The sequence below is a fragment of the Papaver somniferum genome, unplaced genomic scaffold, assembly GCF_003573695.1.
Source record: "Papaver somniferum cultivar HN1 unplaced genomic scaffold, ASM357369v1 unplaced-scaffold_99, whole genome shotgun sequence".
Lineage (NCBI taxonomy): Eukaryota > Viridiplantae > Streptophyta > Magnoliopsida > Ranunculales > Papaveraceae > Papaver > Papaver somniferum.
The window spans coordinates 1,697,506-1,715,521 of NW_020653081.1; positions in this window are offsets into that span (position 1 = coordinate 1,697,506).

Below are 18,016 nucleotides of genomic sequence, written 5' to 3' on the forward strand. Positions count from 1 at the left end.
CAAACCTAAAGATTTCTAGCAAACAAAAAGCATGATGGATACACTTAGATTGTTTTCTAGACCAGCTTCTATTCCTTCGAAAAGGAATTCGTTACAATTTGAGCACACCTCTCTGGAATCAATCCGAGCTAATGTAAGTTGAATCGAGGCGAGGGAAGCTCAGTGGAGCTTTGATACCCAAGGCCTCACCGCTATCACAAGGCGGCGCAGTCACACATTCAACTCACAGAAACCATCATGAACTTTGAAATGTGCTTAAAGAGCAACCAATATTTTTCGAACGAGTTTCCTATTAAGCTCGTTACCCTATTGGTCTCGTTCTATTCAAAATTTTAGGCTTAGGTTCGCGTTTGGTTTCGTTTTCCTAAGGCGGGCAAGAAGGAAACGGTGATGAAATCCGAGTCCTTATCTTGATTTGGCCAGGCCTTGCCCTTTACTAGGAAATTAAAAACAGTCTGGTTCGTCCTCAAACAATTATCACCTTAAGGCAGACAGTAACCCGCTTGCAGGAGATTCGCGGGTGTTTCGATTGGACTTACCTCCCGTACCAGACGGGCGATGAACCGTTGTTGTCGACTCGGGCCACGACTCCTATGCCGTGTGCGAACCCGAGGGGCCGAGACGATATAGTAATCGTCGTCCTTCCCTGCAAACAGTTTGTATTTATTTTTATTTTAATTTATAACCCTTCCGTAGGGTTTTTAAAAATAATGTCCAAAGTCCAGAATAAAGTCCAAATAAAAAGTCCAAAAATTACAAAAATTATGAAAAATAAAGCCTATTAACAAATTCTAAAAAAAATATATAAAAGCTATATACAAAAAAAGTAAAAATAAAATTAAATCCTAAAAAAAAAATTATGTCTTTTTTTTTCTTCTCTTTTAGCTTTTAGCTTTTAGCTTTAAGCTTTTTGTTCCCAAGTCCTTAGTATTCCACTTCGAACCTGTAAATCAAAGACACAAAAAGAAACGTAAAAAGGAACAAATAATAATAAATAAATAAAAAATTAAACCTAAAAAAAAATCTATATACAAGTCCGCGTTGGCGGCGCCATTTTGTTGTAATATTAAATTTGCGGTAAATACGGATTCGATGCTCGGACTTGAATAGATTTAAAAACAAAAATATATACAAAATTGTCACAGGATCAAGAGATACTAGGACTCAGGATTTCACCAATTCTTATACTCATGCAATTCATGTATTTATTCTAAACAATTATAGCTTCTAAACATCGACTCTTTATTTGCCAAAATAGATTTTAAAAATATTAAGTGTAAATCTTAAGCATGGCCTATCAAAAGGATTAGTCCCAAGCATAAACCATCAAATGAAATCACAAATAATTAAGAAAAATCATAATTCAATTCATAATAATGCAAATAGTCATAAAAGAATTAAATAAAAAATTATTCATGCATAAAGAATGGTTTCCTCCATCATCCCAGTATTGGGGTTTAGCTATTCATATCAATCACACACTCAACATATTAATTCAAAGCTCAAAGTGTGATTAAAAGAGTCAAAAATTATAAAACATTGTTTCTGAGACTCACAGAAGGCGTCCAGAGAAGAACGACAAAAGATAACTGCAGCTAACTGCGACACTTCGCTGATGCTGTTGACGCTGCTGAAAATAAGTCTGCCCTGGAGAGTCTGTTCTTCGTGTTCTTGAAGCTTTTTAATGGCAGCAGCAGCAGCAGGTGAACATTGCTGTTTTTCCTTCTTCTTCGCTCCTCCTGGTTCTGTCTCGACCCCAAACTCTTCATAAAACCTTTTCTAACTTCTCTCCACATCTTATATACTTCACAGCTCAAAGAAATCCCGATAGAATCCCTTTTTTTTCTTCTCTGCCGTTGAAACAATAATCACCTCTGTCAGTGTTTGTACGCGTCTGTTAGCTATAAAATAGCCACCAAACTCTTCCTATGACTTTAACAGGACCAAATACATTATTATCCATCGTAAAACTCTCCCAAAATCTCCACAAAATCTTTGAAAGTGCACAACAGGACACGTCTCTCTGTTTTAACTTTGATTGCTTCTCCCGGATATTCTAGCCCAATTAAGCCCATGAAATCATCCATACTAGAATTGTATATCCATATCACGTCCAGCCCATGAGAATCAGTGATTTAATCTCATTAAAACTCGTCCGAAAATCCAACCCTAAATCTGTCTGGTGAAAGAAAATTTTCCCGCCAAAATTTGTTTTCAAACGGTGAAGGTGACCTCCCCCTTATCCAGTTCTGGTGTCCCTTTAGCACATGTCCGAATTGGGTTACCCCTTATCCATAGTGAGAGTCCGAATAACACTTTCCCCTTGGGTGCAAATAGTAATTTTTCTGGGATATTTTCAACACTTTTTCAGGGTTCCTCCGGGGTATTTCTGGGGTGCTTCCAACATACTTCTGGGGTGCTTCTGGTACGTTATCTACGGAGGTTCAAATGCCACATTTTGAGCCAATTTCGCCGCAAAAGCTTATTCTCCAAAAACACCTACAAAGACATAAAATAACCAAATAAGTACAAAATCGAGCACTAACAATATAAACAATTGGGACAAATTAGACACATAAATGCGTCTATCACTTAGCCTAGGGTTTTGATGTCTCATGCTTTGGATTAACATTTGTTGTTCCTAAAAATCTACTTTTGCAAGAGTTGAGAATCAATTTGAACGTGTGGAATTGCATGATTAGTATCACTTTGGAATTGGTAAATAGCGGAATCCTAGCCCCAGTCTCCCCATAATTCTCACAACACTTTTTATTCGAGTTTGTTATTTTTATTTATAAAAATTAAGTCTAAAAAAGCTGCTTTCACAAGTCTTGAACGAACCATTACTTACCACTTCTACAACCACTGTAAAAATACCATCAATTTTTGGCGCCGCCGACGCGGACTTATCTTTAGGCTAGAGTTTTTAGATTTTTTTTTTTTTAGGTTTTTATTTGTTTTTCTTTATGTTTTTGGGTTTTTGTTTTTTTTTCCTTACAGATTTTGGAGTTTGGAGCGAAAGAAAAATTTGCCAAAGCTTTTGGTGAATACTTAAAGATTTGGAGTAAAAGCAAAGCGAAAGGAGCGAAAAAAAGAAGAATAAAAATTAATTAAAAAAAAGAGAGAGAGAGACATTTATTTTTATTTTTTTTAGATTATCTTTTCTTGTGCACTTTATTTTGGACTTTGGACCTTGGGACTTTTTTTTAACCCTACGGAAAGGTAGTTTAAATATAAATTGTTTCCAGAGAAGGACGGCAATTACGATATCGCCTCGGCCCCTCGGGTTCGTACATGACATAGGAGTCGTGGCCCGAGTCGACTTCAGCGGTTCATCCCCCGTCTGGAACGTGAGGTAAGTTTGTCAAAACACTCGCGAATCCCCTATCAGCGAGTTACTGTATTCTTTCGTTTGCATATATGCTGAGGAACTGAAAACGGCTGCTTTAATTTCCTAATAAAGGGCAAGGAATGGCCATACAAGATAAGGGTTCGAATTTCGTCACCGTTATCTTCTTGCCCACTTTAGGAAAACGAAACCAATCGCGAACCTAAGCCTAAAATTTTGACTACAACGAGACCTATAGGGTAACGAGCTTAATAGGAAAGTCGTTCGAAAAATATTGGTTACTCTTTTGAGCATACTTTGAAGTTCATGATGGTTTCTGTGAGTTGAATACGCCGCCTTGTAACGCCGGTGAGGCCTTGGGTATCAAAACTCTACGCAGTATCCCTCGTCTCTATTCAACTTACTTTAACTCGGATTGATTCCAGAGAGGTTTGCTCAGATTGTAACGAGTTCCTTTTCGAAAGAATAGAAGCTGGTCTAGGAACAATCTAAGTGGAGCCATCATGCTTTTTGTTTGCTAGAAATCTTTAGGTTTGTTTTGGTGGAGTCAGCCTGCTTTGTGTTTGCTTAGAACCTCCCTTCCTTTAGGATTTTTATTTTTTTTCTATTTGTTTTTTTTAGTGTATGCCCGAGGTCATTAGAGAACGGGCTTGGAAAAGAGACAATCTAGGTCGATTGATTAGTGAAAAACCTAGTAATTCTTCTTGCGTAATCGGGGAGATCGAAAACTCTTCTTTTGAGAGCCCCGTTTTTGGAAACTTCAGTTTTGAGAATCTGTCTCTTCGTGAGGAAAGTACCCCTAGTACTTCAGCTGTGCCAGCAATGGCTACTTTGAAAGATTACATGTACCCAACTAGGACCAACCGAGCATCGTGCATTAAATTGCCAGCCTCTACGGCTAATTATGAGTTGAAACCTAGTATCCTTCAGATGGTCCCTATATTCTTAGGAAAAGAAGATGAGAACCCTTACTTTCACATTAGGACTTTGAAGAAATTTGTGGAACAATTAATATTAAGGACCTTACTTATGAAGTCTTGAAACTTAGGATGTTCTCCTTTTCCTTGAGACATAAAGCCAAGACCCAGCTTAACAACCTACCATCTGAATCCATAGAAACATGGCAGGAACTTATTGATGCTTTCTATTTGAAATTCTACCCTAAGCATAAAACTGCAGCTGTTAGGCAGAAAATTAGTTCTAGTATGCAACAAGAGGGAGAATCTCTTTATAGATTTTTAGAGAGATTCAATGATCTCCTATCCCAATGTCCTCACCATGGATTTGAGAAGATGAAACTAGTATAGATTATTTATGATGGTTTAGACTACTCGACCAAAGCCATGGTCGAGTCTATGTGCGCTGGTGAGTTCACTAGTAAAAATGTCGATGATGCTTTTACCTTCTTAGGAGTTGTTGCTGAAAAATCCCAACAATGGGATTTTTCAGCAACCCCTAAAAGACTCTTGGTAAATAGAAGTAGCACCAATGTGGTAGATACGAGTTTTGCGTCAGATGCTAAGTTTGTTGCTTTGCTAGAAGGTTAGAAGCTTTGGAATTGAATCAGTCTAAACATAGGTCTCTTGTTGAACCTGATGCTAGGAATAAAGCCTCTCAAGTCTCTAGTTGTGGAGTAGAACCCGATAACTCGTTTTGGGAAGGTCAGGTTAGTGAAGAGCAAGCCCATGTTGTTCACAACAACTCTAGGTTTGAAAATCGTCAGAAGTTTGACTCATACTCAGAGACCTATAACCCTGGTTGGAGAAACCATCCTAATTTTTCTTGGTCTAAGGGACATAATCAAGGTCAGTCTAGTAATTCTCAGCCTCCCCCAGGTTTTGGATATACTAAGAACTTTTCAGGTCAAACCCAGTTTCAGAACCCTTCTGGGAGTAAAATTACTAGCTTAGAGGAATCTCTTAGTATATTGACAAAAATCCAAGATATGTTAGAAAGAGCCAGGAAATGTTAGTAAAGAGCCAGGTTAGTTTTCAACAGGAAACCGAACAAAATTTTCAAACTACTAATCAGACTCTTTCTAAGTTAGAACTTCAAGTTAGTCAAATAGCTAAGACTCTAATTGAAAGAGATAACGGAAGTTTCCCTAGTCAACCACAACCCAATCCTAGAGGAGTTCATCAAATATCTTTGTTGGTGAGAAATCATCAAATCATGTTAATGCAATAACAACCCTTAGAAGCGGTAAAACGGTAGACAATAAGGTAGCCATGCCTAATGGACATACTTTAGTTCCACCTTCTACTTCCGAAGAGGATCCCATAGCTGAGGAAACTGAAATAATTTCTAAGGAGTCCCAAGAAATTCCTGATCGGTTTACCTATGTACCTAGAGCCCCATATCCACATTTGTTAGCCCCAGCAAAGAAGGAGTCGAATTTCAACGAGATAATGGAAAAATTTAAGCAGGTGAACATCAACATTCCGTTATTAGAAGCAATTATGCAGATGCCCTCTTATGCCAAGTTCCTTAAAGATCTTTGTACACGAAAGCGTAAGCTGAATGTTCATAAGAAATCCTTTTTAGCTGGTTAAGTAAGTTCAATTCTTCTGAACCAAACACCCCTTAAGTATAAGGACCCTGGATGCCCCGCCATATCTTGTGTGATTGGTTATCATGTAGTTGATAAGGCATTGCTTGACTTATGAGCTAGTGTTAACTTACTCCCATACCATGTGTATACCCATATAGGACTTGGTAAGTTGAAACCGACCAAAATGACACTTCAATTAGCTGATAGGTCTGTCAAAGTACCTCGTGGTGTCATAGAAGATGTTCTTATTGAGGTTGATAGGTTCATATACCTAGTGGATTTTGTTGTTCTAGATACCCAGCCTGTTCAGGACCCAAGTGCTCAAATACCGGTGATTTTAGGTCGCCTATTCTTAGCCACATCTAATGCTGTCATCAATTGAAGAACCGGACTTATCAACATATATTTTGGTAATATGACTACTGAGCTAAATGTCTTTAATGTCATTAAGTCTTCTGAGATAGATGATTTAGAAGTGGTGAACATGATTAGCACTCTAGCTCCTGATCCTTTAGCCTGCACTATGTTTGATAATCCATTATTTGATGAACCTTTCAGTGCTTCGGAGGAGGTAACCATGACGAATACCTTAGTTGATGAGCCTATGCTAGAGATTTTCTTTGATAATCCATTATATGAGGATGTTTTTCGTTTAGATGAACAATCCCCAAAAGAAGCTAGTATTTGTGCTGACTTTATGGACCCTAGAACCCATCCCATAGATTTTGGTCCATTTGAGGATATTGTTCACCCTAAGTTTGGGGGTAATGATGACTCTAGTGATCATCATGTATCCCTAATTGAGGTCCCTAACTTAGGACTCGAGCTTTGTGCGTCTAAGATACTACTTGAGTTTCTTCAAACTATGCTACCCGATCCTCCAGATACTGTCCATGAAGAAACCCAATTCTTAGAGACATGTCATTCGGTTGAACCTATTTTCCTAGACACTTATATAGAGCCCAAAGAGACACCCCAGATAAATCTAGCTGCCTTGATGAAAGCCCTAGATCAAGTTATGCTCCGTCAGCTAATTTTTTTAATCCAAGATGGAAGTCTTTATTTTGTGTCTGCTCCATTTGGTTCTGAGGACCCGCAACTATTTCGGCTATTGGTATATGACTTTGGAAGGTGACAATCCTTTTTGAGGTATTTGATGTCCAGCTAAAGACTTTAAATTTAGCATTTTCTGGGAGGCACCCATGCTCATGCTTACGATAATATCCTTCCTTATTTATTTTTCCATCCATAAAGTGGTAACGGTTTCTCCTTGTTCATGCTTTTAATTTCATCTTTAGAACATTGAGGACAATGTTAGATTTAAGTTTGGGGGTGGGGAAGAAACTTTTTGTTAGCTTTTAGTTGCAATAAATAAACTCCAGAGCCTAGAAATTTATGCTTATTAAGGTTCGCACTAACCAATCTAAGTGGATGGGAACATCTTGGTTGTAGGAGTTGAGGAACCAATCTGATTAGATGGAAACATCTAAAGAGTCTATTCATAAAAGCACAGAGCTCAAGTGTTAGAATTAAAAATAAAAATGGTGGTTTCTCCATATCTCGTTGAATCCTAATCCTTCCGTTTTTATTTTTTTAAGTGATTTGGTGGGGCACACGATTCAAGTTGTTACCATTGCTAGGGTGAAATAGAGTGATTGAGATACAAAAAAAAAAGAAAAGAGAGCGGACCATCATACCAACCGGAATAAATTCAATAAAGTCGACCATTGGTGCCCTTGTATATGCCAGTTGTGTTGACCTAGGGTTAGGTTTATCGAACACTGGTCCCCTTGTATATGCCAGTGTGTTGATATTAGTCAGACCGGTATCTCAGTCCATTAGGATAAGTTCATCTTGGCAGAGGCCTTCAGACAGATATGGTAACACCGTTCACTTTAAACCATCGATTTTTTCTCTTTATCCATCTTCTTAATCTTTCCATGTGATTGATTGACTCCGCTTATGATGTCCAGAAACTATCTGAGTAGAGATCTGTCACTTATATATGAATTTTAGTATGCTGAGTGCAAACTCGTGTACATCAATTGGAATTTCGCATCAGGGTACTTCCTCCTGTAGTCAATGAGAGTATGCCAACCAAGGAGATCATTTAATGCCTTCCAAGGTTCCGCGTAGATATCTAGGGTCTTGAGTAAAGGTTTTGTGGGTAAACCCTCCGGAGACAACACTCCGCCGCTAGGGCCACCTAGCGGTTTAACGGATTGCTGCACGTGCTAAGTGTAGTCATTTTATTTTCTAGATTATATTTGCTCGAGGACTAGCAAATAATAAGTTTGGGGGTATTTGATAGACACATTTTTGTGTCTAGGTTGTCCTCAATGTCTGTATTGTTGGAACTCGATTCTTGTACTAATTTTGATGTTTTGTGTGTTTGTAGGTGTTTTTGGAGAAATACACTTCTGTGTAAAAAGTTGCTCGAAAAGTGCTATTTGGACCCCCGGAGAAAAATACTAAAGGCACCCTCATTCTGGATAAGGGGCACCTCAGTTAGGCTCCTACTATTTGCACCCCCGATTTGGTTAGGGGGACACCGTCTTCATCATTTCAAAAATCCAGTTTTGGCGGGAAAAGCTCACAGGCTATGAAAGATTTAGGGTTCGCATTTTAGACGAGAATAAAAGAGACTAAACGGCTGAAACTCTTTGGGATTACGTGATTGGGATTATCAGGCTTGGGAAAGGCCTTTGGTTCGATCCAGTTTGGTTGGATAGTCCGCGAGAACAAAATATGGGAGTTTATCTTCGGAAGAGGTTATCACGGGATTGCACAAGATTTAGACGTGTTTGGAGTGTGCTAAACTGGAGCAGAAACGTGTAGAAGAGAAATAATAGTATGTTGGATGGCTACAGATGCGTGAGAAGCTGTAAAAAGGGAAGAAATCCTGTGACTGGCAGTGAAGAATATTATCGATTAATGAAGATTATCCGGAGTTATTGGCGAGTATTTTTGATTCTGGAGAGTATATAAAGGGTGCTGAGGGTTATTAAAAAGGGCATGGGGAGAATTGGGATAGTTTAGAGCATTACAGAGCCGAGAAAACCAGAGTTGCAGAGACGAGTTTTTCTGCTGGTGTAGTGAAGAACACGAAGAACTTTAGACCCAATATAACTGTCGTTTATCAATAGTGACAACGACAACCAATAGAGGGTCGCAGCGCTACAATGTCAGCGACAGTTTCTTAGTATCGTTCTGTAACATTGTCACTTGTAACAATTATAAGTGTTACGAATCTCTGTTTTCATATATTTTCATCCTTGTAAGCACATTTTGAGCAATGAAATCATACTTTGAGCGTGTTTCCATCATGATGAGCTAAACCCAATCCTTGGGGCGACGGAGGAAGCTATATTTCCAATGAAAAAGTGGTAATTCTTAATTATTTAATTTATGCAATTTTTATTTATGATTATTTTCCTAGATTGAAAATAAATTTTATGATTTTTGTTAAACAATTGTATTTTCTTTTGATGGAACATGCTTAGCCTAGGATTTTGATGTCTCATGCTTTGGATTAACATTTGTTGTTTCTAAAAATCCACTTATGCAAGAGTTGAGAATCAATTTGAACGTGTGGAATTGCATGATTAGTATCACTTTGGAATTGGTAAATAGCGGAATCCTAGCCCCAATCTCTCCATAATTCTCACAACACTTTTTATTCAAGTTTGTTATTTTTATTTATAAAAATTAAGTCTAAAAAAGCTTCTTTCACAAGTCTTGAACGAACCATTACTTACCACTTCTATAACCACTATAAAAATACCATCAGCAACCTAGCAAGGAAACAAATCAAGCCTCTATAACGGAGGAACACATCTCTAAATATCTCGAAGAACATTATGGCTTGACCCCGCCCACAACAAACTTTACTGTATAGTCCCCCTTCACCCAAGGTCTATTGGATAAGTCAATGCCAGTGACATACAAACAACCCAAATTTCAATTATTCGACGGTTCTGGAAACGCAACGGAGCATGTGTTTCGTTTTCTTATGAGTTTGAATGAACACGCCACAAATGACTCTATTTGCCTCAGGGAATTCGGGAAGTCACTTACCGAGGAAGCTTTCTCGTGGTTCGTAGAACTTGAAGAAAATAGCATCTAGTCGTGGAATGATTTGCGAACCCAATTCATGAAGAAATTCTATTCTCGGCAGAAGCAACTTACTATTTCAGACATTTGTAACCATAAATTCAACCGGGGAGGAAAGTACTTATATTTTGCGAGGAGATTCCGGGGAGAGTGTCTTCGTAGCAATGTGAAAATTCCTGAAAAAAACTTGTCAAGATAGGCATCATCCGGTTGCCAACATAACTGAGCTTCATTCTAGCGACAGTCAGGTTAGAAAATTTTGCAGAGTTTGAGGATAAGTGTTCTCGGGAAGATGATGCAGCGGAATTCAAAACATCCGAAGCCAATCAATGGGGACACTCAGTGGCGTATGCCAAAGACGAATGAGCTAACGGACATGGGAAAAGACCAACTAATTTCAGAGACGGGAAAGGTTACAAGAGGAACGGTGACTCAAATGAAGTAGTAGAACCCCAGATTTCCCATGTCCATTAGAGGTTGCAATCGAACTCTTGGAAGAGTGGCGTAAAGACGGGGACGAGACCCTTCCCTCTCCTGCGAAAGAACCGACAGTACAAGACAAACGCCACCCAAGGTACTGCCACTTCCACCAAAAGGTAGAACATGCGACGAAGAACTGTAGAACATTCAAATGGAAGATCCACAACAGGCGGCGAAGTGGGGAAATTGATTTTGGCCCAGAGACACATATCCAGAAAGATCCGTTAACACGACAAGTTTTCATGATCACACACGAAGAACTTGAGGAAACACCGGAAGAAGTTTGTGTCGTGTCCGAAGCGGACAACTATCAATACATTGCATCCACGGTCGCCAAGAAACCATTATTCGCAGCATTTTTCGACACTCTAAATTTCACAGCTGAACAACGTCAAGTTGCGTCAATCATTTTAACCAAGATAGCAGCGAATGAGGAAATACATCAATACTTGGATCGCAAATATCCGCTCCCCACCGACATCATCACCTTCTCGAAAAAAGACCGCACAACGGATTGTGACCATACAAGACCCTTGTATGTCACGGTGGGAATCCGAAAGCAAAAATTCAAGAGAGCCTTTGTTGACACAGGAGCATCACTTAACCTGATTCCTCTACATATCGCTGAAAACATCGGGGTTAAAGAAGAAGATATCAACAAATTTTCCACTGGCATCCAAGGTTTCGGGGGAATCACACAACAAACGATAGGGACTATTAAGTTGAAAATCCAAGTAGGACATATCCAAGCTAGTGAAACCTTTTATGTTATGGACGTACACCCAGATTACCATTTACTCTTGGGAAGGCCGTGGTTACACAAGCATGGGATCATGCCCTCCACTTACCACCAGTGTATTAAATTTATCTTGAAAGGGAAGCAGAAGCGAGTCCCAGCCTCAATCGACCCATTTACAACTGAAGAAGCACACTTAGCAGAAGCGGACTTCTAAAACGGATTAAGTGAACCAAGTGAGGTAGTTACACATATATACTCAACCCTAATCCCAGATTGGGAAACTACCTACGCCAACCCAACTACGGATAATTCTGCCAATCGCACACAAGTTCATAAGGATGAACGGAGGAAGTTTCGGAAAACTACCCGTCCAGACGGCGGACATGTCTACAAGCGTTAAGAAAAGCCAAGCATGCACCAACAAAGAGCCTTCAATAAGACCCGACGAGAAATATTGCAGGGGGAGTATGCATGGGGCCCACGGAAAATAAATGACACTAATACTAATTCGTGTAAGCAACAATGCCATTTAATAAAAGACTTCATCCACTCACTCTACAGTCTTCTTCTATTCTTTACCTCTTTCAGAAGGGTGACCAGAATCACCGAAAGAGTGTAATGCAACCACTATCTGGATAACTTTATCCTGCATGACTCAATCCGGGAACGGATTCAAAATCCAACCACAACACCCCCACACAATAGCGGAAAAAGAAACAACACAAACAAAATTTAAAAGACAACCAACGATTCAAATTACATAATCCCCATCATCACAAGTCTCAATTACCCATCTAATTTACAAGACTCAAATTTACTAGTCTGACTCACCACTTAAAAGACATGACACAACAAAATCACAAGACATGAACACGCAAACACCGTGCATGGGTGTTAAGTGTGACCAGCCAATTCGTTACGAACTTGAGATAAAGTAACCTTCGCATGACGCAACACAACCTCGGTATCCAGGACAAGGAAAGAGAACCTAAATCATCTCGCCTTTCGTACAAGACGAAGGTCATCACTATCTATATCTGCCAAAGACCCCATCCTCGCCGATTTTGTTAAATTATTTTCCGCACTTGCTATCAAATCCCGATCTTCCGCCGACACACGCCTAAAATGTCCAATGGCCAACTCTAATACATTGATCAACCGAGTCAATGTTGACATCTCCAGTACCAATCTGGTATAAGTTGACATCTCCAAGCAATATCACAGACACCAACAACATAAATTCTCATACTAAATAATCAATATCTACATCAACTTATAAAGCAATTCATGCACGATAATCAAGATAATCATAACATAAAAGTAAACCAACACATCCAACAACACACCAACATATCCAAAATGTCTCAACAAAAGAAAGGGAGAAGAAACAATAAAATCCAAAACAGAGCGGCAAGAAGCCCAAATTCAAATTGGATATGGTAACATCACTCAAAACTATCTAACTCGGCTTCTTTGTCAACCAACTCTTTTTGCTTCAACTCAGCCGTGTCGAGGTAGCAGCAACTTCGGCAACAATTTTAGACGCTTCAGCGGTTATTCGAATTTGCTCTTTTTGTTGCTCTTTCAACGTCTGGGTCCCCGTTTTCACATCCTATCTCAAACTCATAATATCCCCAGGGAAAACCAACTGTCAACCCGCCCTTCTGTTCTCCAAATCTTTGAATAATCCTTCAATCCAATCCATGTTAAACTTTAGCAAACGCGGCAGACCAAAACTGCTTCTCCACGTCTCTAAGGTGGCAGCGGAAGGGAATTTATTGCCAAATTCAACCATCTCTTTAGCTGCAGCGACTAGAGTAGACACACTGGATATCAAAGTGTTCCGATCTGACAACACTTCCGTGCTTACAACATGACCACGGTCTTTCACAATCTCTTTGTAATACTCTCTCAATTATGGAGACACAGGAAAATTTTAAAATGGCACAAAGTGGACATAAGTTCCGGATACAGCGGCATCGTTTCCTTTGAAATCGAACCAAGTGGCTCGACCGACCAAAGAGCTAAGACTACCAAAAGCAGGGGGTGGCGTCGGGTCAGGATACCTCGACCCAGACATAATCTGACTACCCTGTTGCCTCCTCTTCTTCGAACTGTTTTGCTCCAGTAATTGTTCAGCATGACCATGGTTACACCCTGGTAAACAAAACCGGGGACACAATGGATCATTTTCCAAAGGAACTAAAAAAAAACAACAAACAATAAACAAACAAACAAACCTTTTTATTTTATTTTATTTTTAGTATGCAACACTTTACCTGAAAACTCGGACCGGAGAAATAATACTGAGGACTCAACGCTTCACCAACTTGTAAATCTATTCCAAGGAAGAGAGAGAGGTTTTCAATGACAGACAAATGCTTTTTCTCTCGAACATACAAGACAACATATTTATAAGGCACAAGAGTACAGATAATGTGGACAACATGCCAACTGAATTCCTAAAAACTTTATGACAATCACGTGAGGCCACGATTACTAACAATTATATAGTAGATAGTTTTACCTCTTTGACCCTCAGAAGATGTTGTCGATTCCCCTCCTGCTGCGTATCACTATCCGAGGTCGCTTTAACAGCTTCATAAAGCACAACCACACATCAACTTCTCCAGAACAAATCAACAATTACATATGATGCCTACTTTATTTAAAATTATTCAAAATTTACCTTAGAAGTAGAAACGGTCACCTCTTTTCCCTTTTGAGCACCACTCCCACTACCCTTCCCTCTCGACCCACTTTATGCCATAAGCAGCAGCAACCTCGGGTGCGAGTTTAATACGACCCCGAGCATTCAACTTATATGGAACAATGGCCCTTACGGGATCGGCGACGTCACACAAAATTTTTATCATCCGAGTCAACTCGTCATACCAGTTTGAACACCACGCTTGTGTAAATTTTGGGGGAACTTTAGGTGATGGTACTGGTAAAATGAAAGGACGATCACGACAGTAACGAGGGCCATTGGGTTTAAAGACAAATCTCTGATAGCAATTCTTCACTAACTCAACATCGTCACCGGGAGGAAACATCGGATCTTGTATAGATGCCAAGCCCTGGTCATAATCTAACTTCCTAGCAACCCTGTCAACATTGTACCCAACGGCACAAAACTTCCCCCCGAAATACCATGGGATGAAACCCGGGGTAGCCATCGCTATAAAATCCCATTCATCATCATCAAGGTTTAAATGTTCCGATTCTAGCACATCACTAAGGAAAACAAAAACAGGACCCATAAACAACGCCGATCGAGGAACATCGTCATATGGACGTGCCCGGAAAGATTGCAACTCATCTACTTTCCACATGAACTCTTCAGTTGCTTTCTTTATGTGTTTCCTCTCATACAAAGCAGTCCAGGGGTCCCGAGTTGGGGTGGAGGTGGGGGGGTGGGGGTGGGGGGGGGGGGGGGGGGGGGAAGTCGCCCAGAAGAACTGACAACATCTTCACTCCTTATGGCAAAGGTGTTAACCCCGGACCTGCTAGCGGGAAAACGCTCCCAAAACCACATCTGCAAGAAACTTGTTGACACGAAACTTTCAATCACATGTTGAGAACTGTTGGTAACTTCAATATCTGCAATCAATGTATCCAAATGACGATACACACCACCTAAGAACATGGGGGATAATGGATACGTAACCCCTCGAGCCATCTTGACAGCTAACCGGAAGACATCTTCTCGAATGATGTCCCTAGAGGAACATTCGAAGAAATCATGTATCAACCAGTATGTTAAGAATGCAGCCAAATCGGCATCATCACTATGACCATGAGAAGGGGGCTCGTAGGACTTCACAATAGAGGGAAGATCTTTCCTGCTGGTTGGCTCAATTATGCGGGAAAAATAAAAATTACTCTACACGTGCCCAATAGCTCATCCAACCCGAAATAGAGGCACGCTTACCCCCTCCCCCCCCCCCGAACAAAACCCTCAGTTGCCCCGACACCGCCCTTGCGTCCTATGATCTTACGAACCCCCACCAGTTCCTTGAATAGAGTCGAATCTGTCTCAGTCATGTTTTCAGGATCAACTTCTTCGAAATCATGAGAACTATGAACAGGCAACCCCGTCAAGGCAACAACGTCTTCTAAAGTAGGATAAGCTTCCCCCCATACAAAGACTAAAGTATGAACACCGACAACCCATCGAAGACAGGCATAGGGGAGAGCCTTATTGGATCGAAAAATACTACGATGAGTAGATATTTCTAAAGCTTGTTCAATGTTAAGAGCACGAATACGCTGAGCATGGTGCGGTTTTGACATTATGTAGTGTTTCCATGACGACCACTCATAACTAACAAGAGTTGTGGAGGCAAACTCTATAGAGGGATCCCAGTAATCCCCTCGTTCAATGCAAATCCGGGGGAAACTCTCGAGAGGAAGAAGTTTAGGGGGGGTAACCTCAGGAACCATCAGGGTTGTGCTATTATCAATAGAATGAAACCCTATGACGTTAATCTAGGGATAAATTCATCATCGAAGACGGACCCGGAATTGCGATTTTTCTCAGCGTCTGAACCGAACCTTCCTTATTTCCGCGGAATCCTCTGCTGACATCGATTTACCTGCACCAGATGTTGGTTGTTCCATCCTACGTCCGGGGTCAATTACACTGCTGAAAGCAACGTATAGCAGAGGACAAGGAGAGAGAGGGAAGAGGAAGAAAATGCCAAAAATAGAAATAAGAACAAAAGAAGAAAGAGCGTATTTTATACGAAGACAGTGGTGGGAAGACAAATATCCGGGAACGCACACGTGACAAGTATTCAGTGGGAGGTGAAACGACAAGAGAAGATTGGAACGTCATAATTAAATGAATTTTTTCCCATTGAGTCTCGCTTGGTCTTCACCTTGATAATGAAACACGGATCCGGGGTTGTAAAAAGGGAATTTTGACCAATCTAAGCATTTTAAGACCAAAGTTGTGACTAGCCGGGGGCTTCACCACAAGGACCGTCAAAGATACTTCCCGAAGGCAAGACATGACTGATTTCCAAGCCTGTGAGTCTCGACAACACAATCAGGGGACTAATGTAAACACATGACTTTGACCAAGAGCCGAGGACAGGAATGGGGGTTTTGGGTATAAACCAAAGCCTCCATTAGCAGGGCCGGGGTCACCATGCACGATAATGCAGTATGAGTGGGTTGCCCCGAAGATGATAACCAATGGGTGCCTAGATAACCCCAGCTGTAATAGTACATGTGTACGACTAATAATAGAAGACTTACTAGAAAAGGTATTATGGTACACGTGTACGGTATTCACGTGTCAGGCTTTGCCTATAAAAACAAGGAATTCTTCAAGAAAGGACAAGGTTCTCCAGATAATTTCTATTGTGTATTGGGATTAGTCTCCTCGTTACCCCGTGATAATTTAAGGGTGTTTACAGAAGGCATTTTCATATGGTTTTCTTTCCTCTTCTCAATCAATCGTATGCGAGCTAAACTAGAGAGATAAGGATCTTGACGCTTTGATTCGTCTGATATCTCCATAGATTCCTACACGTGAAACACAAAGAGATCCATTTGGTTTTCGGATTTCACGATATGGGGTTTAACCAACTGAGAGAATTAATAAATGGGTATTTCAATATAATGCTGTTGTAAGGAAGGAGAAGTAGAAATGTTGAAAAATCAGTTGTCGTTGATCTTATGTGAATGATTGATGGATATTAAAAGGTTCTCAGAGTTTTTAAATAAGAAGAAATGTTGGGTTCATACGAATTCTGAATCTGAACTAAGTTGATGTATTCAATTTCTTTGATACTGATGAGAACCATAAATATTTATTGAAGAATTATTAGGTGCTTTTACTGCTATTGGTGATGAACGATGTACGTCAGATGAATATAAATATGTGGTTGATGGTGTAAATGTTAGAATTGTAATCGACACAGTCAATTTTTTAATCAAACTCTTCAATTATTTGCAGAGAAATTTGGGGAAGATGAGACGGGTGCAGAAGAACAAAGAAATCCCACTGAAGGGTATATTTTAAGGGTTTTAATATTGAATACTGTAATTTTTAATGACACACGCACAGTGCACGTGCTCTTTTAACTGAGCATTCACGTCACATTCTGGTAGGGCTGCACATGGTTCGGTTCGGTACGGTTTTTGGCAAAAAAAACCACCGAAACCGAAATACTCGCTTTTCCAATATTGAAAACAGATGAAATCATTTAGCCTACTCGATTTTTATTCGGTTTTAGACCTCACGGTTTCGGTTTAAAACTGGTCGGTTATGGTTAACCGACAGTATAGAAACACAAATAGAGAAAAGCTAGATTTCAAGAACTGTTTTCTAAACAGTTTGTTCTTAATATTAAAAATACAGATAAAAACATAAGGCAAAACATAATTACACGAAAGAGATACATAATTACACGCCATGAGGTTCTTAACAACAAAGAATAAAATGGTCTCAAATGATAAGGCATTGAACGGACAAGGATATTTTTCCTAAAGAAGATTCAAAAACAAATTAGCAAGAACATTTTTTTAAGATACGAGCACCAGCAATAATGGAGAAACTTGTTAAAGTTGTCCCTGTTAACTTAATTCCAAGAACTCCTTTGAATTTCTGCAACCTGAATGGTTAACAAAACAGAGTTAGTTTCTAACCAACTAGACAATACCTTACACACCATAGTTCATTTGCGTATAAAATACAACCAACCAAAACTAAAATCTCTGATTAACAATATGAAGTACAAGTTCAAATGTGACATAACTCTAACAAGGCTAA